The 14,405-nt window shown below is 45.2% G+C and overlaps 1 pseudogene; it reads left to right on the top strand.

Annotated features, from left to right (window-relative positions):
- Positions 1 to 7,496, top strand: part of LOC102944476 — a 35,431-nt pseudogene extending 27,935 nt beyond the window's left edge.
- The last annotated feature ends 6,909 nt before the right edge of the window (positions 7,497 to 14,405 follow it).

Genomic DNA, 14,405 nt, shown 5'->3' with positions numbered 1-14,405 from the left:
AGACTGGGACTTTTCAGCTTGCAAAAGAGACAACTAAGGGGTGATATGATACAGATCTATAAAATCATGACTGGTGTGGAGAAAATAAATAAGGAAGTGTTATTTATTCTTTCTCATAACACAAGAACCAGGAGTCACCAAATGAAATTAATAGGCAGCAGGTTTAAAACAAACAAAAAGTATTCCTTCCTACAACACACAGTCAACCTGTGGAACTCCTTGCCAGAAGATGCTGTGAAGGCCAAGACTATAACAGGGTTCAAAAAAGAACTAGAGAAATTCATGGGGAATAAGTCCATCAATGGTTATTAGCCAGGATGGGCAGGGATGGTGTCCCTTGCCTCTTTTTGCCAGAAGTTGGGAATGGGCAACAGGGGTGGATCACTTGATGATTACCTATTGCGTTCATTCCCTCTGAAGTACCTGACATTGACCACTGTCAGAAGATGCTGGGCTAGATGGACCTTTGGTCTGACCCAGTATTGTTGCTCTTATATTCCAATGTTCAGTTATTGACATTCAGTGAGAGCTGTTTGGCTAATTCCCGTAGATGGATTTGAAGATTGTACGCTTCTGAGTATTCTCTCTCTCTCTCTCTCTCTCTCTCTCTCTCTCTGGTGTCATTCCTGGGGGAAGGCTCTGTGGTAAAGCTGTGCCTTGCTACTCATCCATAGCCACTGAAAAAAACACCTCCTCCTGAGAGTTTGGATTCCAGTGTCCATCCGGACCATGGAATCCATATGATGCAGGTCATTAAGTCGATTTGATATTCATTACTGGACTTTTAATCAAAAAGCTGGGTTCTCTTTTCATCTCTGCCACTGACCAGCTGTGTGATTGTGGGCTAGTTACTGCCCCTCCCCATGCCTCAGTTTCCCCTCTTACCTTTTTTTTTTGTCTTGTCTTTTTAAACTGTTCTTCAATGTAGGGGCTGGCTTGTGCTAGGTGTAAGTACATTGCCTACCATAATGAGGTCCAAGTCTTGGTCATAGAACACACATAAAGCTCACCTGCCTCTCTGCTGAGCGGCAAAGCAGTGAGAGGACCAGAAATGGAGGATCTGAGAGAGTGAGACGACACTGCTCAAACAAAGGAGGGAGGTGCACCTCAGGAGTCATGGTGAGGAAGGTCAAACTTCCCTGGTCTGTGGTTATTACCTCAGCCCAGAAAAGAATAATTCCCCGGGGGTTGGGGGGATTCTGATAATGTTATGAGCACCCCACACATCCTGCTTCACAGGAACAGATTTCTCTTTGGTGACTGAATGCCTGATATAAGCTCCCCTTCCTGGAATCCATGACAAAGAGCTAGCATGACTGACCCCCGTCTCGGGCATGACAAGAGGGTTGAACTGGATGCCTGCCGAGTTAAGAGCTGCAAACCTCTGCGGCTCAAGTCCAAAGTTGCACCAAACACTCTCTGCGGGCCACATAACACACAGGCTGGCCAGGAGGTTACATGACAAATGTGCTTTTACCTATGCATGCTGAGCTGGCCTCTCCATGATGTAGGTCAGGACTGCTGTGGGGTCTGATTGTGATTCCCTGCCCACCCCATCACTTAACAGCAGGTCTTGCTAATTACAGCAATCAGTCCCAGTGGTGGGAGTAGGACTTAAGAGCCCTGGGTTCTATTCCCAGCTATGCTATTAGCCCGTTGGTTGACTTTGGGCAAATCACATCCCTGCCTGGTGCCTCAGTTTCCCTGTCTGTATAATGGCGATAACGATATACAGTACATCTCACTTAATCATTGCCCTGTCTTTGTCGGGGCCTCAGGCACTGGTGAACTTTGGTCCCTACTATTCTTTGCCTGTGGCACATAACCATCTAGTGTCCTGTGGGCTGTAACATTTTGGTCTAATTTTCATTTTGGGGTTTAGCGTGCAGATGCTGGGTGGTGCTGGTGTTCTGTGATCTACAGAGGGTCGGACTGGATGGCCTGGTGGTCCCTTCTGGCCTTAAACTTTGTGACTCTTTGAGAACTGCTTGAGACCTACTGATGAAAAGTGCTATACAAAAATGGGGTAGGACTATCGTTACTCAACAACCTTCCCGAGGAGATCCGCTGAAGCCAGAGTGTGACTGCCTGTAGGAAATGCTGCAATATCATTCCCTTCAAATAGCCTTTCCACCATCAAAATGGTTTTCACAATGCTGAAATCTCCTTCTCTCTTTAAAACCTCCCCAAAGTAAGTGTGTGTGTGTGGGAGAGAGAGAGAGAGAGAGAGAGGAAGAGGAAGAGGAAGAGGAGGAGGAGCAAAATAAAAGAAAAGAAAAGAAGAAGAAGAAATTAATAAACTCTAAAAATATCCAGAGAAAACAAAACAAACAATTTAGCCCAAGCCCAGCTCTGACTCTGGAAAAGGAGATATATCAGAGATCCCATGAAGTCCAGAGGGGACTTAGCTATGGGTACTGATTTTAAATGGAGGGTGCTCAATTACTAGGGTGATGGGTGGCACTATAAAGAACTAAATTAGATAGAACATCCTATTCTATTACAGACCATCTACTGCCCTTATCACTGTGGGGGCTAGGTTGGGCATTAAGGTAATACTGTCATTTGCCCAGATAATTTTCTTACTTCGATTTGTAAGCCCCTTGTGGCATCCCTTTTTATTTATTTGTACCTTCCACAGCATAAGAGGGCCCTGAAAGTTAACCTGGTATTAATTATTATTAATAATAATATAATTGTTTTATTATAGGAACCTAAAGGAGTTGTGCTCCCAACTCCAATTCAATGTCAAAGGGATTTAGGTGCCTAGTGCTTTTAAGTTCATTTGAAAAATCTGAATGTTATTGCACATATCAAAATGCTTCATAAAGACACCTTTAATTGTATAAACTGCACTAACCTCACTGAAGCCCTTAGGCTGGGATTTCCAAAGGGAGATAGGTGCTCAAACCCCAGTGAAATGCACTGAGAGTTGGGCACCTATCTGTTTTAGATTCCTTTGGAAAACTCCACCATAGCCACCTCTGGAGAGACGTCTGTCAGTCTGACAAGCCCTAACATATTTCCTGTGTCTTTATCATCCTCTGCACTGTACCTTCTATGTCTCCAGCTCAACTTGTTTTATCTTTGATGTCATGTAGAAAGCAAGCAAGCAAGTCAGTCAGTCACCAATTTCAGGAAGCAGTGCCACCTCACATATTTGCATTTGTAAATTCCAAAGACTGAACTTTTAGATCATACCTGTTTGGGTGCAATCGTCCTTCAAGCTGACATATTATAACCATGACTGAAAACAAAGCAAACAAACAAAACATCAAACCACTGGGAAAGTATCAGGGACTTCAGCCTGTTTGGACAGGAATCGGGGAGCGAGCTCACATTGTTCGGAAACGCTTGATGAGTCTGTAACAAGAAGCCCTTTTATCATCATCCCGCTCTGAACAGACATCTGTTCTCCCCAGAGAAGATCAATTTGCTTTGTTCTGATGGTTCCTCTGGGCCAGAACACTTTGAACCACCTGAGAGTCCCTTCCATATCAGCAAACTACCCCAGCCTTCCCAAGAGAGATGGAGGTAAATATTATTGTGTAGACTGGCTCTGACTGGAAAGTGAAAAGAATAACAACAGATTTGCAAACGTTTACAGGAGTGATTGCATTATTGCACTATTGCCACATTGTATTCTTGTGCTGTTTGTCTGCCTCCATCTTTTGTCTTTCGTCACATACTTAGATTGGAGGCTGAAAACTGGGCTATAAGTGGGCTTGGAAGAATTAGATTTTTATCCCTAAATGTCAGTAAATCCCAATTTCACCATACACACATAAATCAAGGAAAAACATTTCCATCGATAATAACTGAAATTTACTGATTGGCCAAGTAAGGAAAATGCAGCTGGAGTCTGATTTGAGGATATTTACTTTGCATATTTTGATATGATGTCAACAAGTTGTGTTTTGATGGTGTATAAAGCTGTAACTTTTTGAATCTCAGCATCTGCTGTCATTAAATAATTTTCTGACACATCCTTTTGCCTGACCCCTCCTCCCCGCCTCCCCATTTCCTGCAACAGTGAACATTTAAATGGATTAAAAATAGGGAAAATGCTTAAAACCCATAATTTTGTGCAAATGTACAAAAATAAATCAAGACAAATGGGAAAATGCTTTAAATAACATTGATATCATTGATAAATATATAGCATCAATAAAAAAATGAATTCTGACAACCCTCGATATAATGTACTCAGTTTATAGCAGTGCAGTGTATGGGAATTAGATAGTATCCCCTTAAATAATTTGCAAGCCCTGTCATTGCAGTAACCATGTTCTATGTTTCATAAGCCACCAGAATCCAATTAGAGCAGCAGTGCATGTGGGCCTTGTGCATGTTTGTGTAAATATTTAGTATTTGGGACCCAGCTGTTTCCTGTGTGATTTCTTCCAATTGCTTTGCTGTGCAGAGGAATAGACCCAGCACTCCGTCATAAACTCCAAGAGTTTCAGAAATTGGAATTGTTGAATAATAAAATGGTACATGCTTAGATTGGTGTTTACAAAGGGGACTTAGAGAATTAGGCACCTGGAATGTATTGTGTTTTAAGGATTTAGGCACCTAACACTCTTAGAACCCATTTTATATCCCAACCCTCAAGCTCTGATCCTCTGCATCACTTTATGTGCCTGGGGGTGAAATTTATTAGAGCTGGTTGAAAGGGTTTTTTTTGTTTCCCCTCCCCCCATGGAACAAATTGGGCAAAACCTAACAAAACATAAAATCATTTTTGCTGAATTTTTTTGTGGAACATTTTTGTTCACAAGCAACAAAAGGAAACTTTCTGGGTTTGGCGTGGTGAGCAGAACCAGTTGAAAAAATTTACAGAGAACGGTTTTGCATTGAAACTTCTGAATTGGCAGAATCAAAGTGTTCCATGGAAACGTAGACAGGGTAAGTGCCCACTTAGAAACGTCTCCCCCCGAAAAGCTTTTGACACGGTCTCCCACAGTATTCTTGTCAGCAAGTTAAAGAAGTATGGGCTGGATGAATGCACTATAAGGTGGGTAGAAAGTTGGCTAGATTGTCGGGCTCAACGGGTAGTGATCAATGGCTCCATGTCTAGTTGGCAGCCGGTATCAAGTGGAGTGCCCCAAGAGTCGGTCCTGAGGCCAGTTTTGTTCATTATCTTCATTAATGATCTGCAGGATGGTGTGGGTTGCACTCTCAGTAAGTTTTCAGATGACAGTAAACTGGGAGGAGAGGTAGATACTCTGGAGGGTAGGGATAGGATACAGAGGGCCCTAGACAAATTAGAGGATTGGGCCAAAAGAAATCTGATGAGGTTCGACAAGGACAAGTGCAGAGTGCTGCACTTAGGATGGAAGAATCCCATGCACTGCTACAGACTAGGAACCGAGTGTCTAGGCAGCAGTTCTGCAGAAAAGGACCTAGGGGTTACAGTGGACAAGAAGCTGGTCCATTGTCATGGGCATACATGTGCTAGTGTAACTGTAGATATTGATCCAAGAAGCTAAGACCGTTCTTCATTGGCAATAAAGCTGTCTGGGTGGCTTTGCTACAAAGCAACTCTTCTGGTATTATTGGGCAGTTCAATCGGAGCCTGCTGTACGGGCTCTCTGGCCAGAGCCAGTGCAGCATGGAGAGAGAACACACACACACAGCCAACAATAGCACCCTATGTATACGTGAGGCTTGACATGTAAGGCTTGTGTCCAAAGTTCCATTGTTATTTCCAAGGAGCTGGTCTGTGGGCATTTCCCAGACTCGCAACATGTTTCAGTAACAAACCTATAGCAAAATCTCATAACTTCATATACAATGATAATACATATATTTCAACAGGACGGTAATGTTCAGTAGATTATGACTTTTCCAATGATACCTCACAAGGCATACTTTAGACAAAATACATTATAATTTTTTAAAAGTGGTTACCATAATAGTGTAGACTAATGCAATACAGTCTGTTGGACAAACAATCTGATTGACTTCAGGGAGTAGGTTACAGTGCCAAGATTTTCAATTACAGGAGCCAGTGATGGGCAGTAGCATACAAGCACTAAGATAAAGAGAATCTTCTAGACTGAAGTTTCAAAAGAACCTATGGGAGTTAGCTGCCAACCTCATATGTCAGGTCAATAGGATGTGGTCTCCTAACTCCTAACCCTAAATCCTTATTTAGGCATCTGCCTGATTTTCAATGGTGATTTTCACTCAGTAGTGTTGTGCTGGAGATAGACCCTATTTCTTCCTGAGCCATGGTGGAATGGAAAAAGCAGCCCCATGTTAAAAATCCAGTGGAAGCTCCTGCCTTCTCCCCTGTGAGGACAGGATTTTCAAACCAGCCTATCAGAGTTAAGTGTCCGACTCACATTAACTTTCAGTGGCATTTGGGTGTCTAACCCCCTTAGGTTGCTTTAAAATCCCAACCTCCATCCAAACAGGGAAACCTCTCCTTGTGGATCATCATATCAGGAGAGCTTGTTGTCTCTCTGTGTTCATACACTCCCCACTCTCTCTCAGAGTCATGAAGAAATGCAGAGCTCTATCATTCTTCTTTTTTGTACTACTCTGACTGGGTACAGAAGGCCTTTATAGATGCAGCCAGAAAACACCACCCCTAAATGTTTGATTCCATCCAGTCCCATTACATCAGGAATGCTCTACATGACCAGCCTGCTTGGCAAAAGGGCCATCATAGCTGTGGTGCTGGCTGAGCCCCGGCTCCGCACTCCCATGTACTTCTTCCTGGGCCACCTCTCCCACCTGGACATCTTCTACAGCACAGTCACTGTGACCAAGATGCTGACCGTCTTCCTCTCGGGGCACCAGACCATCTCATTTGCCAGATGCCTGGCCCAGCTCCACTTCTTCCACTTCCTGGGCAGCAGTGAGGCTTTGCTGCTGCCCGTCATAGCATATGATCACTACTTGGCCATCTGCAACCCGCTGCACTACAGGCTGGTCATGAGCCCACAGGCCTGCCTGCTCCTGGCAGCAGCCACCTGGGCCACTGGCTTCCTTCATGTGCTGATGCACACGGTCATGACATTTCAGGATTTGTGCATTTCTGTGGCCTCAATGAAATCCACCACTTCTTCTGTAATATCAAGCCCCTGCTGAGCCTGGCCTGCAGCAGCAGCACCCGCCTCAACTTGACACTGCTCAACTTCGTCACTGGGAGCATCGCGCTGAGTCCATTCATCCTCACACTTCTCTCCTACCTCTATATCATTTCCTTCCTCGTCCTGAAGGTCAGGAATGCAGGAGAAAGGCCTTTTCCACCTGTGCCTCTCACCTCCCCATGGTATCTATTCTATATGCCGGTCCTTGGTAATTACATGATTGCCTCTCCAGGTTCCCTCTCTGAAAGAGACATGATACCCATCCTCATGTATAGCATCGTCACCCCAGTTCTGAACCCCCTGATCTACACCCTGAGAAATAAGGAGGTGAAAACAGCACTAAGGAAATTCCTGAACAGAAAACTTTTCCCTTAAAGAAAAATAATTAAATGAAGGCAAACAATGTTCAATTACAATTAAAGCATTTTAGTCTTTGTTTTTTTAAAAACCCTTTGTATTTTTTTTTTTCATTTTCCCCACTTTCTGGTGTCACTACAGGGCAGAGTTAAGGTTGCTTGGCTAGAATAACATCATTTCTCATAAGATGTTTGGATTTTCTTTAACTTTAATGGTGAATATCCTGTGTGTATTGTGGGAAAATTTCAACATCCTTGTAATATATTTATCCTTTAATTACTGATATGTACTCATGTACTCCATCTTAATGTCTGTTGATGGAGACATTTCAGTTGGAAACGGTCAAGGTTCCTTCCCCACTCTGAACTCTAGCGTACAGATGCGGGGACCTTCGTGAAAGACCCCTAAGCTTATTTTTACCAGCTTAGGTTAAAACTTCCCCAAGTACAAACTGTTTTACCTTCTGTCCCTGGACCTTATGCTGCCACCACCAAAGTGTCGAAAAAAAAATAACAGGGTAAGTGCCCACTTAGAAACGTCTCCCCCCGAAAAGCTTTTGACACGGTCTCCCACAGTATTCTTGTCAGCAAGTTAAAGAAGTATGGGCTGGATGAATGCACTATAAGGTGGGTAGAAAGTTGGCTAGATTGTCGGGCTCAACGGGTAGTGATCAATGGCTCCATGTCTAGTTGGCAGCTGGTGTCAAGTGGAGTGCCCCAGGGGTCAGTCCTGGGGCCGGTTTTGTTCAATATCTTCATAAATGATCTGGAGGATGGTGTGGATTGCACTCTCAGCAAATTTGCAGATGATACTAAACTGGGAGGAGTGGTAGATACGCTGGAGGGCAGGGATAGGATACAGAGGGACCTAGACAAATTGGAGGATTGGGCCAAAAGAAACCTGATGCGGTTCAATAAGGATAAGTGCAGGGTCCTGCACTTAGGATGGAAGAACCCAATGCACAGCTACAGACTAGGGACCGAATGGCTAGGCAGCAGTTCTGCGGAAAAGGACCTAGGGGTGACAGTGGATGAGAAGCTGGATATGAGTCAGCAGTGTGCCCTTGTTGCCAAGAAGGCCAATGGCATTTTGGGATGTATAAGTAGGGGCATAGCGAGCAGATCGTCATCGTTCCCCTCTATTCGACATTGGTGAGGCCTCATCTGGAGTACTGTGTCCAGTTTTGGGCCCCACACTACAAGAAGGGCGTGGATAAATTGGAGAGAGTCCAGCGAAGGGCAACAAAAATGATTAGGGGTCTGGAACACATGACTTATGAGGAGAGGCTGAGGGAACTGGGATTGCTTAGTCTGCGGAAGAGAAGAATGAGGGGGGATTTGATAGCTGCTTTCAACTACCTGAGAGGTGGTTCCAGAGAGGATGGTTCTAGACTATTCTCAGTGGTAGAAGAGGACAGAACAAGGAGTAATGGTCTCAAGTTGCAGTGGGGGAGGTTTAGATTGGATATTAGGAAAAACTTTTTCACTAGGAGGGTGGTGAAACACTGGAATGCGTTACCTAGGGAGGTGGTAGAATCTCCTTCCTTAGAAGTTTTTAAGGTCAGGCTTGACAAAGCCTTGGCTGGGATGATTTGATTGTGGATTGGTCCTGCTTTGAGCAGGGGGTTGGACTAGATGACCTCCTGAGGTCCCTTCCAACCCTGATATTCTATGATTCTATGACTCTATGAAAATATCCCCCAAGGACTACACCCCCTTTCCTGGGGAAGGCTTGATAAAAATCCTCACCAATTTGCATAGGTGAACACAGACCCAAACCCTTGGATCTTAAGAACAATGAAAAAGCAATCAGGTTCTTAAAAGAGAATTTTAATTAAAGAAGAGGTAAAAGAAAATCCTCTGTAAAATCAGGAAGGGAAATACCTTACAGAGTAGTCAGACTCAAAACATAGAGAATCCCTCTAGGCAAAACCTGAAGTTACAAAAAGACACAAAAACAGGAATATACATCCCATTCAGCACAACTTATTTTATCAGCCACTTAAAACAGAATCTAACGCAAATCTAACTAGATTACTTACTAACTTTTTACAAGAGTTCTGAAGAGCATTCCTGATCTGATCCCGGCAAAAGCATCACAGACAGACAGACCCTTTCTTCCCCCGCATAGAATCATAGAATATCAGGGTTGGAAGGAACCTCAGGAGGTCATCTAGTCCAACCCCCTGCTCAAAGCAGGGCCGATCCCCAATTAAATCATCCCAGCCAGGGCTTTCTCAAGCCTGACCTTAAAAACTTCTAAGGAAGGAGATTCCACCACCTCCCTAGGTAACGCATTCCAGTGTTTCACCACCCTCCTAGTGAAAAAGTTTTTCCTAATATCCAACCTAAATCTCCCCCACTGCAACTTGAGACCATTACTCCTTGTTGTGTCATTTGCTACCACTGAGAACAGTCTAGAGCCATCCTCTTTGGAAACCCCCCCCCCTTTCAGGTAGTTGAAAGCAGCTATCAAATCCCCCCTCATTCTTCTCTTCCGTAGACTAAACATCCCCAGTTCCCTCAGCCTCTCCTCATAAGTCATGTGTTCCAGTCCCCTAATCATTTTTGTTGCCCTCCGCTGGACTCTTTCCAATTTTTCCACATCCTTCTTGTAGTGTGGGGCCCCAAACTGGACACAGTACTCCAGATGAGGCCTCGCCAATGTTGAATAGAGGGGAACGATCACATCCCTCGATCTGCTGGAAATGCCCCTACTTATACATCCCAAAATGCCATTGTCATTGGCAACAAGGGCACACTGTTGACTCATATCCAGCTCCTCGTCCACTGTAACCCCTAGGTCCTTTTCTGCAGAACTGCTGCCGAGCCATTCGGTCCCTAGTCTGTAGCGGTGCATGGGATTCTTCCGTCCTAAGTGCAGGACTCTGCACTTGTCCTTGTTGAACCTCATCAGATTTCTTTTGGCCCAATCCTCCAATTTGTCCAGGTCCCTCTGTATCCTATCCCTACCCTCCAGCGTATCTACCTCTCCTCCCAGTTTAGTGTCATCTGCAAACTTGCTGAGGGTGCAATCTACACCATCCTCCAGATCATTTATGAAGATATTGAACAAAACCAGCCCCAGGACCGACCCTTGGGGCACTCCACTTGATACCGGCTGCCAACTAGACATGGAGCCATTGATCACTACCAGCTGAGCCCGACAATCTAGCCAGCTTTCTATCCACCTTATAGTCCATGCATCCAGCCCATACTTCTTTAATTTGCTGGCAAGAATACTGTGGGAGACCGTGTCAAAAGCTTTGCTAAAGTCAAGGAACAACACGTCCATTAATTTCCCCTCATCCACAGCGACAGTTATCTCTTCATAGAAGGCAATTAGATTAGTCAGGCATAACTTGCCCTTGGTGAATCCATGCTGACTGTTCCTGATCACTTTCCTCTCCTCTAAGTGCTTCAGAATTGATTCCTTGAGGACCTGCTCCATGATTTTTCCAAGGACTGAGGTGAGGCTGACTGGCCTGTAGTTCCCAGGATCCTCCTTCTTCCCTTTTTTAAAGATGGGCACGACATTAGCCTTTTTCCAGTCGTCCTGGACTTCCCCCAATCGCTATGAGTTTTCAAAGATAATGGCCAATGGCTCTGCAATCACATCCGCCAACTCCTTTAGCACTCTCGGATGCAGCACATCTGGCCCCATGGATTTATGCTCGTCCAGCTTTTCTGAATAGTCCCGAACCACTTCTTTCTCCACAGAGGGCTGGTCACCTCCTCCCCATGCTGTGCTGCCCAGTGCAGTAGTCTGGGAGCTGACCTTGTTCGTGAAGACAGAGGCAAAAAAAGCATTGATTACATTAGCTTTTTCCATATCCTCTGTCACTAGGTTGCCGCCCTCATTCAGTAAGGGGTCCACACTTTCCTTGACTTTCTTCTTGTTGCTAACATACCTGAAGAAACCCTTCTGGTTACTCTTAACATCTCTTGCTAGCTGCAACTCCAGGTGTGATTTGGCCTTCCTGATTTCACTCCTGCATGCCCAAGCAATATTTTTATATTCTTCCCTGGTCATTTGTCCAATCTTCCACTTCTTGTAAGCTTCTTTTTTCTGTTTAAAATCAGCAAGGATTTCACTGTTAAGCCAAGCTGGTTGCCTGCCATATTTACTATTCTTTCTACACATCGGGACGGTTTGTCCCTGTAACCTCAATAAGGGTTCTTTAAAATACAGCCAGCTCTCCTTGACTGCTTTCCCCCTCATGTTATTCTCCCAGGGGATCTTGCCCATCAGTTCCCTGAGGGAGTCAAAGTCTGCTTTTCTGAAGTCCAGGGTCTGTATTCTGTTGCTCTCCTTTCTTCCTTGTGTCAGGATCATGAACTCGACCATCTCATGGTCACTGCCTCCCAGGTTCCCATCCACTTTTGCTTCCCCTACTAATTCTTCCCGGTTTGTGAGCAGCAGGTCAAGAAGAGCTCTGCCCCTAGTTGGTTACTCCAACACTTGCACCAGGAAATTGTCCCCTACACTTTCCAAAAACTTCTTCGATTGTCTGTGCACCACTGTATTGCTCTCCCAGCAGATATCAGGATGATTGAAGTCTCCCATGAGAACCAGGGCGTGCGATCTAGTACCTTCTGCGAGTTGCCGGAAGAAAGCCTCGTCCACCTCATCCCCCTGGTCCGCTTTGTGGTGGGGGGGGGGCGAGAAAACCTGGATTTATGCTGGAAATGGCCCAACTTGATTATCATACACATTGTAAGGAGAGTGATCACTTTAGATAAGGTATTACCAGCAGGAGAGTGGGGTGGGGGGAGAGAAAACCTTTTGTAGTGGTAAACACCCATTTTTTCATGGTTTGTGTGTATAAAAAGATCTTCTGTACTTTCCACAGTATGCATCCGATGAAGTGAGCTGTAGCTCACGAAAGCTTGTGCTCAAATAAATTGGTTAGTCTCTAAGGTGCCACAAGTACTCCTTTTCTTTTTGGTCTATAATAGACTCCCACTATGACATCACCCTTGTTGCTCACACTTCTAAACTTAATCCAGAGGCTCTCAGGTTTTTCTGCAGTTTCATACTTGAGCTCTGAGCAGTCATACTGATCTCTTACATAGAGTGCAATTCCCCCACCTTTTCTGCCCTGCCTGTCCTTGCTGAACAGCTTATATCCATCCATGACAGTACTCCAGTCATGTGAGTTATCCCACCAAGTCTCTGTTATTCCAATCACATCAAAATTCCTTGACTGTGCCAGGACTTCCAGTTCTCCCTGCTTGTTTCCCAGGCTTCGTGCATTTGTGTATAGGCACTTGAGATAACTCGCTGATTACCCCTCTTTCTCAATATGAGGCAGAAGCCCTCCCCTCTCACGCGCTTCTGCTCGTGCTTCCTCCCGGTATCCCACTTACCTTAGGGCTTTGGTTTCCTTCCCCCGGTGAAACTAGTTTAAAGCCCTCCTCACTAGGTTAGCCAGCCTGCTTGCGAAGATGCTCTTCCCTCTCTTCATTAGGTGGAGCCCATCTCTGCCTAGCACTCCCCCTTCTTGGAATACCATCCCGTGGTCAAAGAATCCAAAGCCTTCTCTCCGACACCACCTGCATAGCCATTCGTTGACTTCCACGATTCGACAGTCTCTACCCAGGCCTTTTCCTTCCATGGGGAGGATGGAAGAGAAGACCACTTGCGCCTCAAACTCCTTTATCCTTCTTCCCAGAGCCATGTAGTCTGCAGTGATCTGCTCAAGGTCATTCTTGGCAGTATCATTGGTGCCCACGTGGAGAAGCAGGAAGGGGTAGTGATCCGAGGGCTTGATGAGTCTTGGCAGTCTCTCCATCACATCGCGAATCTTAGCTCCTGACAAGCAGCAGACTTCTCGGTTTTCCCAGTCGGAGCGGCAGATAGATGACTCAGTCCCCCTGCGGAGAGAGTCCCGACCACCACCACCCGCCTCCTTCTCTTGGGAGTGGTGGTCATGGAACCCCCAACCCTAGGATAGTGCATCTCATGCCTTCCAATCGGCAGAGTCTCCTTCTGCTCCCTTCCCTCAGACGTATCATCTGGTCCACTTTCCGCATTAGTACCTGTGGAGAGAACATGAAAACAGTTACTTACCTGTATCTGTGTTGCTGGTACATGGACATTCCCCTTTTTTCTTCTGGAGGTCACATGATGCCAAATTTCTTCACCATCCTCCTGTCCCTGATGTGCAGCCTGCTCTGAATCTTCAGAACCTTGTGCCCGTAGAAGCATATCCTGATGTCTGTCCAGGAAATCTTCAGTTTCTCTTATGCAACGCAGGGTCGATACCTGTTGCTCCAGACCTTGAATCTTCTCTTCCAATACGGCGACCAGCTTGCACTTTGTAAGACAAAGTCGCTTCTGTCCTGTGGAAGAAAGACAAACATAGCACATCCAGTGCAGGTCACAACAGCTGAATACCCCCCATCCATATTACCTACCTCCTACGAGCTTCCACAGGAGTTGTAGTAATTACTCAGAGACTTCGGCATCCTCCAGCTTTGAAAATATCTTGTCCCCTCATTGGTCATTTTGGTCAGGTGCCAGCGAGGTTATCCTAGCTTCTTAACCCTTTACAGGTGAAAGGGTTTTGCCTCTGGCCAGGAGGGATTTTAAAGGTGGTTACCCTTCCCTTTATATTTCTGAAACGCCCCCCAAATCACAGGTAGGGTGAAACACTGGCTGTAATTTCTTCCTGGAGCTCTAGGAGAAAACAGAGTTAATAAGACACATGCATCTCTAAATATACTACCAAGTACATAAAGACTAACAATATTTTCCACATCTCAAGGACGATTTTAACCAGTTGATTCTGGGAAACTTTCATGGGAGAGTGCATCAACTACTTTGTTAGAAGCTTGTGAGGTGTGTTGGATGTCGAAATCAAAATCTTGGAGAGCTAAACTCCACCGAAGAAGTTTTTTGTTATTTCCCATGGTGGTATGAAGCCACTGTAGTGCAGCATGG

This window comes from Chelonia mydas, chromosome 13 (assembly GCF_015237465.2).
Source record: "Chelonia mydas isolate rCheMyd1 chromosome 13, rCheMyd1.pri.v2, whole genome shotgun sequence".
Taxonomy (NCBI): domain Eukaryota; kingdom Metazoa; phylum Chordata; order Testudines; family Cheloniidae; genus Chelonia; species Chelonia mydas.
Note: the sequence above shows the minus strand (reverse complement) of the source record. Positions and strands in the feature narration are given on the sequence as shown.